General features: G+C 31.6%; 1 protein-coding gene across 2 annotated transcripts in view; it reads right to left on the bottom strand.

Moving 5' to 3' along the window:
• Positions 1 to 15,529, bottom strand: part of LOC122806395 (receptor-type tyrosine-protein phosphatase U-like) — a 1,549,454-nt gene that overhangs the window by 665,121 nt on the left and 868,804 nt on the right. The window lies entirely within an intron of this gene.

Genomic DNA, 15,529 nt, shown 5'->3' with positions numbered 1-15,529 from the left:
GAGTTCAAGGAAATACATGACACTGCAAATGTGTAAAAGTCTTATTTAGTCAAGTCTGGTAGTGAGTTATGCCCGAGACACTGGTAAGAAGTGTGTGTGTGTGTGTGTGTGTGTGTGTGTGTGTGTGTGTGTGTGTGTGTGTGTGTGTGTGTGTGTGTGTGTGTGTGTGTGTGTGTGTGTGTGTGTGTATTATATACATATGCACACACACATACACGTATATATATATATATATATATATATATATATATATATATTTATATATATATATATATATATATATATATATATATATATATATATATATATATATATATGTATATATATATTATTACCAATTTTAAAATGACAGAATGACTGTACTGTCAATTTTAAATGGAAGGCACATGCCCTTCAAGACACAGTAAAAAGTAGACAGTATAGAGCTATATTAAGAAATGTTGGTTGCAAATTATGTTGCAAATCAAGTCCAGATCTAGATAACCTCATGGTTGCACTACTCAATGGTAGGAGTCTAAACAGAAGGATTTGTCAGGTGGGAGGTTGGCATAATGGTTAAGGTGTTTACCTTACAGACACAAGTTGCAGGGTTTGATTTTCACATGGGATAATTGGCTAGGCTTAAAATGGCTTGCAAGGACAGTTAGCCCAGTATGAATCTATGAATCTATTTCAGACTATGAACCCCACCTGAATTTCAAACACATTTGTATCTGTGTAGTTACTGAAATATGGTTTTAGTGGAATGATAGTGCTCTCTATATACCAGAGCTCAGCACCTTTCATGTCTTCAGACCCTTAGGTAAGTGTAGGAGTATATGTACTAGTCAGAAACATAATCACCTCATGTCAAATTAACCATAATGTAGAGCTCATAGAGATCCAACTCACCCTCAAAAAATCCATCTGTTTCTTCATAGGTAATTAAAGATCCTGGTCAATGTCCCCAAATGGTCCCTTCTTGTTAGGGAGCTTCAGTTACCAAACCATTGACTGGCACACTTACACCTCTAAGCACAGATATGATCAGCATTTCCTAGGCTTTATTAATACAAATGCATTGGAATACACTGTAAAACTATCCACTGGAGGCAATAATATCCTTGACCTAGTCCTTACCATCTTAGCCCCTGCCTGTACTCTACTATGCATCTCATCATTCCTGGTAAAATTTGAAAATAACTCATAAACCTTCTCTATCAGACTTAATGATACAACTCTATCAGTAAAATAAACCATCTTTAGGGACTTCTGCAGGGCAAACCTACTGAAACTTGTAGAAGACATATAGAAAATCCCAGTGATTCCCCTCAAATGGACCCAAAAGAGAAAGCTGCCACATTCACCTTCAGATTTTACCAATATCTAAACATCTGAATAGAAACGTCTAATCCCATCACCGGTAACCATTTGAGAGATCAGGACCCACAAATGTAAGTCCCATAGTAAATTTTAATTGTGTACTAAGTAAGGAAGACGTGAATGCAATTAAATACCCTAGAATCTCTAATATAGCTAAAGTTTTATATTGTAGGGAATCGGATAAATTAATATACTTAAGTGGAGGAAAACAAGAAAACTCTTTGCAATTCATTCATTATTCATATGTCTTTTGTACTCAGCCTACAATAGACAAACTATTTATGTCTATGGGCCTAAATAAGAAGGTTAGTAACTCCAGAACAATAACATGTTCCATATCAGATCATAATTCTTTAATACTTACATGACTAATAAATAATAATAATCTACCAATATGGTACAGAATACTAGCATATATTACCAGAATGGAGAAATTTAAAAATGGCTCACAAAAGAAATAAATGCTTTTAATGATTCCTAAATTAAAGAAATGCTTTCTTTTAATTTAATGACAAAGAAGGTATCAGTAGAAATACACTATGGGAAACATTAACAGTTTATAAGTATGAAAAAAATTACACACTGAGTATGAAACTAATACAAAGAACTGGACAATGAGTTGATAGACATATGATAAAAATAAACATTGTCTAAAAAGTGCAAACAGTAGAAAATATTGAAAGCAGTAAAAATATAAGGAAATGTTTGATCATAAAAAGGAAATAATACTGGAGAAGTGGAATCTTATTTTACCTAATATTAACCCTATATGATTGCATAAATTGTAGAATAAGTCAAAAACATTAGTAGCAGTTAAGTGTTTATAGGTTACTAGAAATAAAACAGATATAGATTATGCACTTAAGGATTTAAGAAAATATTTTGAAAAAAGTCAATGAAAGTAATGAAATACTGCCAGACATAAGCAGATGCAATACATTTTGTAGAATAATACACATAAGAGGTTATCAAACAATTTTAAAATCAATTAGATAAATCAGTAGAGCAAAAGTTATGCAAAAAATAAAGAAAGTAAAAGAGAAGGCTCCAGGGAGAGAATGAGAAATCCTGAAAGTCTACATGTTATTTCTGCCAAAAGTTGTACAATTAATAACACTATCTAATATACTACTGCTCAAGATGAAAACAATGCTATAAGATCATGAAGATATTCCATAATAATGCCAGTATATTTAAAGCAGATAGTGAGTCTATTCACTGTGCATCTTATTCTCCAATCTCAGTGTTGAATGTGGATCATAAGTTCTTATTTCTGATATACATTGATAGAATAATAAACTCTCACAATTTCTATGAGAAGATCAAGTAGGATTCATTGACAGCAGACAAGCCTAGGACAATCTAAAAATAATACTACTACTAATGCGTAATGTAAGAAATAAGGATGAAGAGATGGCAGGTTTTCATTTAGATACAGAAAATTTGATACCATAAACAGGAATTATTTTTGTTATTACAAAATCTTAACCAACATTTATAAAATTATTGCAGACTCTTTATAATGATAATAAAGCCTATACTGAATCAGTCCCTATTTTTCAGAAGTAGTAATATTAAATGGGGTACTTGACAAAGATACCCACTGTTGCCTATACATTTTGTTCTAGCTATGGAATCCTTATCTAATACTATAAGAAGTAACACAGATATAATGAGCTTTAAGATAAACAATCAATACACACCAAATATGCAACTCTTCAAACTTGATATTTATTAGTAATTACTAACATAGTATCTTACTTTAAAAAAAAAGCACAGAATAAGATTTAAAAATATAGTGATAGTTCTGGACTAAAATACAATAGTAATATCAATCATCCCTGGTACAATATGCAGATGACTCTACAGTCATCACCATTGCTGACACTCCTTCTGAACTCATCTCTATCACACAGGCATCCTTTAACTCAGTTGAAACCTGGCTAACAACCTGCGTATTTTGAACCCTAATAAAACAAAACTCCTACTCTTCTTACCTAAAAATGTTAATCACCTTAAACCTACTGTCATTATTCTGTCTCTTAATAGGACTCCTATAAAAGTTAAATCTAGCACTAAACTCTTAGGTGTCATTATAGACGATCGACTTAAGTTTGACTTACATGTTAATAACTGTATCCTTAAGACACATCAAGAACTTGGCCTCCTATATAGAAATAAAAAGTTTCTTACAAACACAGCAAAAATAACCCTTTCTCATGCTTACCTCCTACCCAGTCTATTGTATAGCTCCCAAATACTCACAAATCTCAACTTTTCTCTCCTTACTAAACTAGAATGAGCCTACAGCAAAGTAGCAAGATTTGCAGCACACCAAACATATAAATCCCACCATTGTCTCTCATTAAAATACTTAAACTGGCTAGAATTACCTCACCAGCTCCTTCTCTCTCAGCTTCAAATTATTCACTCCATTCTATACCAGCCTTCATGTAGCCCAGCTTATTTATTTTTATCTCTCAATACTCTCCCACTAGGTCACTTTGTAGCCCAGAAAAAAAACCTTCTACAAATCTATAAACCTAAGCCCAAACTGGGATGCAACCTTCTAAGCTACTACCCTACCATCTCTTGGAACCAGCTGTCATTAGGAATCAGGTCCCTCAATTACCCAAGAAATTCAAAGCAGCTACCAAGGAATACTTAAAAAGTCACTGGTTCTGTCATTGTACTCTCCCCCCATAAACTTCCCTATCACCCCTAATACAGTACTTTACCTGTCCCCTATGCTATTTACTTCATTGACCTCCACTCCTTTTTCACCCATTAGATTGGTCTAGCCTTACTTCTTCTCTTGGACCTCATGTCTTCTCTATGTAGGAAACCTCTTTATACTACTATTCATCCTCTTCACACTACTATTAAAACACTAATCTCTCTTCTCCCTCCCATAAAAATGATGTGCAGCAAAAGTAAAATACTAAAATACTAAAATATTAAATATTTATTTCATGTTCATTTGACAAAACTAAAATGATTCTGTTTATGCTGCTTCCTTCCTTACGTTTATTGGATATAGTTGCTTTATTCACATTTTGTTGTGATTTTCACATGCTTATTTTTAAATGCTTATGCTTTGTTATATTATTATGTTTAAATTGATCTCATTTGATTATGTTTAAACTTTATATAAATGTATGCGGAGTTTTTCTCCCTGGGTCTCTGCTGAAAAAGGACTATTTCAGCTCAGTCAGACTATTCCGGTCAACAAATGTAAAATAAATAAAATAAATAAATAAATAAGAAGAAAAAGTGCATAATTATGAACCCAAAATTAAATTATACATAATATTACAAGGAAAAAATATAATATAGATATTGATGAAAATTAAATTTGGAATAACTCTAGCATCAGTTATAAAAATAATAGAAATACACATAACTAAAATAATACAAGAAATAAAGCAAATAAATAGATGGATCAAACCATTTTTATATTTGAAGGGGTCTATGTTAGAAGACTGAAAGTTCAAAAGACTGAATATCAAAATATTTAAAACTTAAAATATCTAAAATATTTTAATGCAGTGTGCCCCCCACATCTTCTGCTAACTATATATACCAACTCCAAGATCAGAAACACTGAAGAAAGGGCAAATTCCATTTTCAATATTTTAAGCTTTAGATATTTTGAATTTCAGTCTTTTGAGCTTTCAATTTTCTGAAGGGGATCCATTAGAAGACATAATACTTCTGGTTAAAATTAAATAATTAGCAACAAAATGAACAGGAACAACCAATAGGTAGACGTGCACTGTTGCAACAAGCAAACCACCGCAAAAATGAGTAAAAAAGCAATGATGCCACGAAGTATGGCTCCAAACAACATGTACTATAAAACAAATTAATTTTATTACCTGGTAAGCACTTTCACCACATAATGTGGTTTCATCAGACCATGAATACAATGTAAAAAGAATTAAAACAGCTTAATACACTCACAGTTAACGCTCCTATTTTTATTCATATTTTGAACAGGTTGCTAATTAGCCTCCTATGGTGATATATATTTCTATAGGATTGTGGTTGCATGTACATAAGGCCTGCTTATGAGGATGCTGAAGCTGCTATGTCTGAACAATGTTTTGAAAACTTGTCTGTAGGATCGGTTTATTTATTGCGCACCATCCTGACTGTGATACATGATAATATAATTAGTTCAAAATATAGTATGGTATAAATCACCAGTTAATTATCAACTATTGTGCTTTAACTATGATAATTGCATTTATAATCTACTATGAGGCAGTTATGTGATTATATGTTTTAGGTTAAAACGGTTGGTTTGAAATACCCTGTTTAAATACTAGTATTGGAATGGCACAATGTTATATGACTATCAGAAAGCTTTATAATGCTAGATTTAGTTGCATGTGATGTCTCAACAATGCAAATGAGTGTGCAAGATGAGAGAATGGTTTCCAGTAGCTTTCGCTAAGCTACTGATGCATTATTTTTGTGAAGACAGTTCTTTTTGATTAATGTAGTATGTTTACTACTACATTATTATGTATACCGATGCCTTAAAATTTTTTGTGAAGACAGTTTTTGTTTATAAAGGTAGCTGTCTAGTATGTTTATCAGGGTCTAAATGTGTTTTAAAATTAATTATCTATATGTTAGTATTAAAGTTCTTATTTTGTTATATCTGTGTACAATATGATATAACTTGACAGGTGTTTTTAATAATATAAATGTTAAACATTTCTTGAGAGAATATGTTTTAAAAAGTAGTGTGGATATGTGGTGACATAACTCATGCTATGTGAGGACGCATAGCAAAGTGGAATGTTACTGATTAGAGTTTTGAAAAATAGGAGCGTTAACTGTGAGTATATTAAGCTGTTTTAATTCTTTTTACATTGTATTCATGGTCTGATGAAGCCACATGATGTGGTGAAAGTGCTTACCAGTTAATAAAATGCATTTGTTTTATAGTACATATTGTTTGGAGCTGTACTTCATGGTATTGTTGCTTTTTTACAAATAATTAGCAACATCTTATATTTTATTCAAAAAACAGCCTTAACTCCCCTTAAGTGGATATTAATAAAATAGAAAGATAAATGATAACCTTCATATGGCATCCTAATATGTGAAGAATAGCTTACAAAATCATATTAAAGTATGAAATAATAGAGGTATGTGATTTCCAGATATAGAAAGTTATGTAATACATTCTAATTTTAAAACTATTATACATGGACTACAAAGTGAATATGAGGCTAATTAAAAATACATTTACAGCTGAGTGATGTTAATAAACTATAAATAAATAATTAAGTTAAATGAAGAAGAGACATTTCAGTTATTAAGATCAGATTAGCATATTATATATAACATATAACATAACCAATCTATTCAATTAAAAATATCTAAAATAAACAAAGAACTATTAAAAACTACAGATACAAACAAATTTACTTAAAAAATGGTCATGCACTACTCTTCCATTGGGATTGAATATAGGCTTATTAGAAACAGCAAATGAAAACTTAATGGCATGTCTGAGAGAAAATAAATGCAAAGTTTGGTATAATTGTATAGAAGTAGATGTTAAAACAACTATAATATAGGAATATAATATATCAAAGTAAAGTTGTTTGACTCTGCAGCCCATAAGAGAATACATGTTTAAGGGAACTCAAAGCTTTTCAGAATCTGTCTTAAAAGAATATTCAATGTTAGAATATATAAATAGGATACCTTATGCAGTCAGCAATAATACTAACACATATAAAACATATATAAAATGATAAGGGAATAAGATTCATAGTCAAAAATAATTATTAGATATAAATATTTCAAATGGAAAACTGGAGTTACTTCAAAAGAAAAAAATTTAATGCTAACATTTAAGTATACTACATCACTTTGGGGAATATGTACATGGAAATTCTTAAACAGAGCATTTTATACTTCATATACAATAGCTAGGTAGAGTCACAAAAATTAAAAAAAAAACAGTTATATATATGTTGAACATATAAATAAAACGTAGATGCAGATTGGGACATATTTTTGCTGAATGTACAAACTTTGGTAATTATTGGGAGCAAATTCAACTATTTGGCCAAGCATTAATGACAGGAAATTTTAAGCCTGCAAAAATATGATTTTATATAATATTCCAGTACCAGCAGGTGCATATGTTAAAAAGTACTCCATTTTTAGACACATTAGTTATACCAAGAAAAATAATAACATTATACTGGTTACAATTTCTCTTGTGCCTTCAGGAAGTTCATAATAAAGAAATCAGAATAATGAACTGGAAAAATAAACGAAGAACAGAATTCATATTCTGACCAATAACAACAATTTTAGAAATATATAACAATCTTGCCTCATCAAATGAATAAATGATGTTATGTTTTACATTGAAGGAATATATTTATGGAGAATATATATGTGGTAAGTAATCATGTAATTGCTACTTAAAATGATTTTATATAAAAATGGTTGTGTCATAATCTTATAAAAAAATTGCAAATTATACTGTTAATTATACCATTAAATTAATGTTTTCTTTTCTAGTTTAGTGACTTTTGAAGAAATTTGTTTGAGAAAAAAATAAATACTGAAAAGGAGGGTTCCCAACACTGAACCCTAGGAGAATCTACTGTTCATCTTTATACTTTCTTTTTTTTTTTCCTCAATTTTTTTTTATTTTTCAAATACATTTGAATGAATTCCATAGTATTTATACATAGCACCTTAAATAACTATGTACGTTATTACATTAGCCTGGCACTATAATAGATCTTAATGTATACAGTTACTTTATAAGTATGTCCAATCCATTAGCAGAGTGTCTGATCAATTATTGTATAGTGTCGATCAACAATAAGACTTTTTCCCAATGGTTGTTGATAAATGGCTTTGGATAAATTCTTAGTTCTTCAACTTTAATTTCCAATAATGTTGTGGTCTTCAGTAGGCTGTAAAAGTCTTCCAAAGTTGGTGTTGTGTTTGTATTCCATCATCTTCTTATACACTTCCTTGAAATTGCAAGTACGCTCCATACTAGATACATGTTTGATCTATTCAAATGAGGGCCTTCATTCACATTTAATAATACAAGAACTTTAGTTAAATAAATTGATTCATTTAATAAAGCTTGTAGAAAGTTATTACTACCATTCCAAAATGGCTTAATTTTAACACTATCAAAGAAAATGTGGTTCTAATTTGCATTGTGTACTTGCTCACATCTCCAACATATTCCTTTTATGGAAGAACTAATTTTACTGATTCTGGCTGAGTTTAAGAATGCTCTGTGCAAGAATTTCCAATTAAAAACTTTCTAGTATTGTGTAAAGGATGTATATTTTATCGATAATAAGATATTTGTTTTAATATCTTCAGTTAACTGTATGGAGTGTCCTTTTGTTATATATTTCCAATACAAGGTTTTGGGTGTTGTTTTACAGTTTATCAATATTTTGTAAAATTCTGAAATACTGTTTCCCATGTCAAAGTCATTATATATGATTTCATATATGTATTTTGTAAATTTAGGTATTTCTTTAAATGAAGAATTCTGAATTATTCTACTTAAATATTGTGAATATGACAGAATGCTTTATAAAGTTAGCCAGTCCTATTGTGGGAATTTTGTATGCTGTTTGTATTACTTGCATAGCTAAAACTTTTAGTTCTTTGATACATTGGAACCAACAAATAAATCCGTTCTGTTCCTAGGAATTAATAATTTCTCTATATATTTTATGTGGAAAGTTATTTGTGACTATAAATGGTGTTAAAAGATCAAACCAGATTTTTAAATCTATATTTGCATTAATAATTTTTCTAAATGAGTCACTGTAATAATTAATCATACGAGTTTTAGTGGGTTTAGTTAGGTTATATTGCATACTAATACATAGTATGTGCTATGGCAAATTGTTTTTATCTGTTATTCAAAATTTTTTGTAAATCAAATTCATTTATTGATATTACAGTTAGTAATTCTTTCCAATTTGCAGAGTAATTTGGACTTATCCAATCTGAGATTGTTTTAGATATTGATGCTTTTATATATGTTTCTGTATCAGGAAAGTTTACTCCTCCCTGTTTCCATGGTCTGGTGTGATGTATTAAAGCTATTCTGTTTCTTTTGGGAAAACACCACTGCAGTGGTGCAGTGGTTAACGTTGTCACCTCACAGCAAGAGGTTCTCTGGTTCGATTCTTGGCTGGGGTGCCTTCTGTGTGGAGTTTGCATGTTCTCCCTGTGTTCGCGTGGGTTTCCTCCGGGTACTCCGGTTTCCTCCCACATTCCAAAGACATGCATCTGGAGCATTTCTCCCCGGGCCTCCACTGAAAACAGGCTCTGTGGAACCTAGTCGGACTTTCCCGGTCAACAAATGATAAATAAATAAATAAATAAATAAATAAATAAATAAATAAAATAAAATAAATATTAGGCATGAATTTATTTCTTTAAGTATATTCCTTTCTGGTAACAGTTGTATTGCCAATGCTATATATAGGATCTTGGGCAGTAAAACCATTTTTATTAACTGTAGTCTATCTTCAAATGTTAATATTACTTTGTTCCATTTTTCCATAGAGATTTTAATTGTATTGATGATATTATTGTAGTTTTTTTTAGACAAATTCATTATTATCCTTGCATAACTCAATTCCTAGATAGTTTAAGGTAGATTCTTATTTCCCTATGCAGTTCTTTTTTTTATTTAAAAATAAACATTTTGATTTTGATTTATTGAAATGGAGTCCTGAAGTCATGTGAAATTTGTCAATTAATATATCTAATTCTTCTAATGTCTATTTTGTATTAGATAATGTTAGTGATATGTCATCAGGAAATAACATTACTTTAGAATTGTTTTGTTCACAAACATCTATTTCTTTGATTTTTATATTGTTACGAATCTGCCAATATTTCAATAGCCAGAGAAAATAGAATCGGTGACATGGGACATCCTTGTTTAGTACCTTTTGTTATATGTACAGATTCAGAGGTAAAAGGGCCTAACTTGGCATACGCTAAATTATTTGGATATATATATATTCTTTAGGAGATGAACAAAGGATGCAGGAAATGCAAATACCATTAGAGATTGTAAATAAACTGTCCCAATTTAGGGAATCAAAGGCTTTCTCTATATCTAAGCCAATTATGAGTGTTTCTTTATTTTCTTCATTAACATAATCTGTAAGAAAAATTATCCTTTTAATATTGTCATGTGTGTGTGCCTATGATATAAAAATCCAGTTTGATCATTATTTATTGTTTTGGATAGTGGTATTTTCATTCTGTTAGTTAATATTGTCATAAAAGTCTTATAGTCATTATTTAATAATGCTATAGGTCTATATGAGGTACAGAGGTCTGGGGATTTGTTTTCCTTTAAGATTTGTGTTATTAAGGAATATCTCCAAAAGGGTGGTATTAAAGCTTGTGAGTGAATTTCTAATAGAGTTTTATGGAAGAGGGATAGTATCTTTGAAAGAAAAAGTTTATATATTTCTTATGCCATCTATACCTGGAGCTTTATTATTTTTACTGTCTTTTATTGTATCTGTAATTTCTTTGCAGGATATGGGTGCTTGCAGATCTAGTTTTAAATTTTCTGTTTTTTTATATTAGAACATTTTTCATCTAGATTTACTTGATCAATATATGTATATTTTCTTTTTGGAAATGTTCCATATAGTGGTTTCTATAGGCATCAAGAATGCCACCTATATCCGAGACATTTTTCCCTTTCTTTTCATAGAAGATACTTTTAATGTTATTAGCTTTTGATTGTATTTTGATTCTTGTGGATAAATTATGTAGATATCCGGGAGAAGTGGCCAAGGTATTCTTTTTTAGTTTTTCTTAAGCTCAACTAGCTGTATGTGTTAGAATTTCATTGTATTTATTAATACTTCTACTTTCTTTTTCATCTCCAAATGATTTTGATTTTTTTCAGCTTTTACTGACAAAGGTTTGCATTGTAGATCTAATAATTCAGAATTGCATTCTATGATATTTTTTATACCAAGTTAGGGTTTTACCATATAGGTAAGCTTTTAATGAGTCCGATATCATTATTTTATTTATCTCTGTGGTGTAATTAATATCTAGGAAGAAATGTAACTTACATAATAACCAGGGTTTGAACTCTTTAATTTTAGTTATATATGCTGGAATTCTGGAGTTAAAGATTAATGGTTTGTACCCAGTTTGAAGTTTCAGTATCAATGAATTGTGGTCTGAAAAGAAGCAGGGGGTGACTGAAAAATTAATGATTTTAGAGTGTAGGTCATGGGCAGCAAATATTTTATCTATTCTAGTTTGGGTGCCAAACCTGTGATGTTGATGGGAAAACAGCAAAGGTTTATCTTCTTTAAATTTTAAAGCATCTACAAGATGAAATGATTCTACCCACTTGTTTAAAGCTTTTGATACAGCAGATGTATGCAGCAGTCTTTTATTTGTAGTTTCAGAAATATCAACTATACAGTTAAAATCTCCTCCTAATATTAAGTTGCCTTTATAATTATTGGAAATGAAATCCAAGTGTTTTTAACAGTTCCTGTTCCAATGCCTGTGAACCAGTATAGAATGGATAGGGTCTATATTCTGTTATTAAAAAAATAATAAAAACAAAACAGGCACAGGGAACCTAGCAAAAGGACAAAAAAATTTCCTTTAATCCAACATGGACACAAACGAAAAGTCATGTAGCAACAATAATGCTGTACAAACAATTCCTCATACGTTTCAGTCAAAATGAACTTCTTCAGATAAACATGACCTCTAAAATCAACTTAATAAATATCCTACTCCATTTAAATGAACCAATAAGAAAACAACATCAATTAAGTAAATTTCAATACATTAAAGAAAACTAGTTTAAATACATAAAATATATATATAATTGTACCTAAGTGTTGAAGCATAAAAATACGATCTAATAAAACATTTAAAGTATGTTAAAAGTAAATATGTGTGTATAAAGCTGGAACCATAAGTACCGACACCATCTAGTGGAGTAAAAACATATTACAACCTAATGTGAAATAAAAAAATCTTGGCAAACATAAATTTAAAATAGACACCATGACATTAAAAGGAATAAATAGTGTTTAAGAAGTGTTTAAGAAATAAGCAGTGTCTAAATATAAAGTGGTATAAAGTTATACAATAATGTTCCAAAAATGTTCCAAAAAATATATGTAGCATTAGAAGGTGATTGGTAAAACATATGTTATAATTTGGCAGACCTCAGTTTTAAAACTGGTTTCAAAGACAGCATTTCATTTAGACCAGGGGGATTACTGGCATCCAAAATAATTTGCCAATATAACTCCCTGTATTCTAAGCGAGTCTCCCATGGGCCTCCCCTAGGATCTAAGGGGACAACTTCAATTACAAAAAAATGGAATTCAGCTTTCTCACATTTTTCCTGGTGCTTGTATAGAGCATTGTTGTCTTTTCTTTTTCTAATGTCATAACCATGCTCATACATTCTCTGCCTTAATCTCCTTTCAGTCTTGCCAACATAGAAAGAGTCGCAAACCACACATAAGGCAATGTATACTACCCCAGTGGTATTGCAATTAGCAAAACCTTTTGAAACAATATGTTTACTCCTACATTTTAAAAAAAATAGAATCACCTTCTTTTATATTAAAACAATATGGACAATTACCACATTTTCGAGTCCCTTTTTTTGTTACTAATAAACATACCTTTATTTGCCCCTTCCAAAATATTTTTAATATTTCATCCCTTTCTGTATACACATTTGAAAAGTTTTTCAAAAATAAAATTAAAATCTGACAAACTAGTGAATTTGTTCCATCCATTGCCAATGATTCTCCTTACCAAATTGCATTCACCATCAAAAGTGGTGACCATGGCAGTCTGGTTTGCGACTTCCCCTTGATGTTCAATATAGTGTGTATCACTTATGACAAGTTAAAACAGTAGTGTTATTATACACAAGCCCATGTTATTAAACTGATTGTCTACTGTCAATGTAATACTATTTGTTCAGAATATGATTGTTACATTCTGTGGCATTTCAAGTTCGGGCTTCTATCGTTTCTCTTGAACAACTTTGTCAGTTTGATGTCATGTATAAAACATTAGTTACCTTGGTAACCGCTTAAGTATTATACATGGTCAAGATGGGTTCCAAAACTACAATTCAAGTTAGAGCAATTACATGACTTGTTATGCATATTTATTTATATAAGAAAATCATCATGCTTCCCCTTGATGTTCAATGTAGTGTATGTCATTTATGACAAGCTAAGACGGTAGTGTTTTTATACACAAGCCCATGTTATTAAATACTTTTCTTTAATGTCTAAATTCAGCAGACTGCTTCATCTTATACGACAATTATATATTTTATGTCTAGATTTAATAAAATCATACATTACATAACTATTGTGTTTTTTTTTAGCTGTTGCTTAGTTATTTGCAGGACCACAAACTGTAATGCTTATTCTTATTATTCGCTCCTTTCAAGCATGTTTATAGAGTCCATAGACTCTAAATTATGAGACCCTTCTAGTTTCTTATTTGTTATATTTCCATCCTTACATGCACACATATCAGTACTTCAAGCACGGGCAACGATGCCCATCCAGTTTTGCCATTCACTAGTTCATGTGGTGTGTTTCCAGGCTGTTCTTAAAATATCCAAACCAATATTTGTCCTGTTTCATTTTACCAGCCTGTTCCATGTAGTGGCCACTCTGCCAGTGAACCACTAAACACACCTTCCATTCCCACAGATATTTCCACAAAGGAAATCTAATAACTCTCTAGCACTTCCCAGCAACCCCAAACATCCCTAGAATCAGCTATCCCACAGGTTCGAGCAAGCTCACCTCCCAGACCACTGCAAAGGGTACTGCATAAGACCAAGTGCTCTTAGTCTTTCACGATAACTCAGACTTCTACCCTTATGTATGCCCTTAATGTGTTTGGACCAAAATACATCTTAAATATAAAATTGCACTTATTATTATTATTGTTTTTTTTTTTTTTCAAGAATCAACTTAATGAGCTAAATGAAGTGTTGGGAGACCATCAGTATGTGTACATGTGGTTTAAAACTGCCATTTTATTATATATATATATATATTTTTTAAAAAACCAAAAACTTCATTGTGAGAATCATCTCGAAGGCTTCTCAGAGCCATTAAGCATTATGGTCACTCTGTCTCCATTACCATAGCAACCTGGGAGCATCTGTTTATGTTCGTGTGTCTGTGTACTGCATACCAGAGGCTCGTGATGCACCTGAAGCAAAGCTTCACTTCACTGCAACTTCAAGCCTAAATTCTCTCCCTTTCAGTGAGGCAGCACTCAGGAAAAACACGGAGAGCAAACAGATAAAAAAAAAAAACTCCCAACTAGCCATTACAACAAGAGATAACACATTCTTCCCGTCTTCCCACCTCTCACTCAGCAGATGTATAAACAAACTATTCTCTTCCAAAATATCCCAAATCACAGTTCTATCGACCCCCTTCCCCTGGATCCAAGCTAAAACACCAAATGTCTCTTCCTAATACACAAGCATCAGTAAACCTCGATCACAAGCCACAACACACAGCTTCCTGGAGACAAAAAAGGCAACATATAACAGCTGCCAGACACAGCTGCATCCACACACACCATGTCAGACTTAATCAAACAGCACTTGAAGTTGTGATACCTGCCATAACTGATATTAACTATGTTTAGACAGAATAATCATGACATTTGTACTAGCTACCAGACACATCTGCATCCCTGCACTCCATATCAGGATTGATCAAACAGCACTCGTAGCTGTGATACCTGACATAATTGACATTAACTATATTTAGACAGAAAAATGATGAACCCAGCCACTGGGGATGCAGAAGCCAGTGCATTTCTTTGTGCCGGTCCCAAGCCTGGATAAATAGGGAGGGTTGCATCAGGAAGGGCATCCGGCGTAAAACTTCACCAAATCATTCATGCAGACAGCAGTAAATATTTACATACCGATCAGTCGAGGCCCGGGTTAACAATGACCACCACCAGTACTTTTAGCCAACAGGGTGCTGGCGGAAATCGGGCTACTGTTAGCCGAAGGAGGAGAAGAGGAGGAAGGCATGGCTGAAGGCAGGAAGAGAGGAGA

The sequence above is a fragment of the Protopterus annectens genome, chromosome 1.part1, assembly GCF_019279795.1.
Source record: "Protopterus annectens isolate FY-2018-M chromosome 1.part1, PAN1.0, whole genome shotgun sequence".
Taxonomy (NCBI): domain Eukaryota; kingdom Metazoa; phylum Chordata; order Ceratodontiformes; family Protopteridae; genus Protopterus; species Protopterus annectens.
This window is presented reverse-complemented; position numbering and strand designations above follow the sequence as displayed.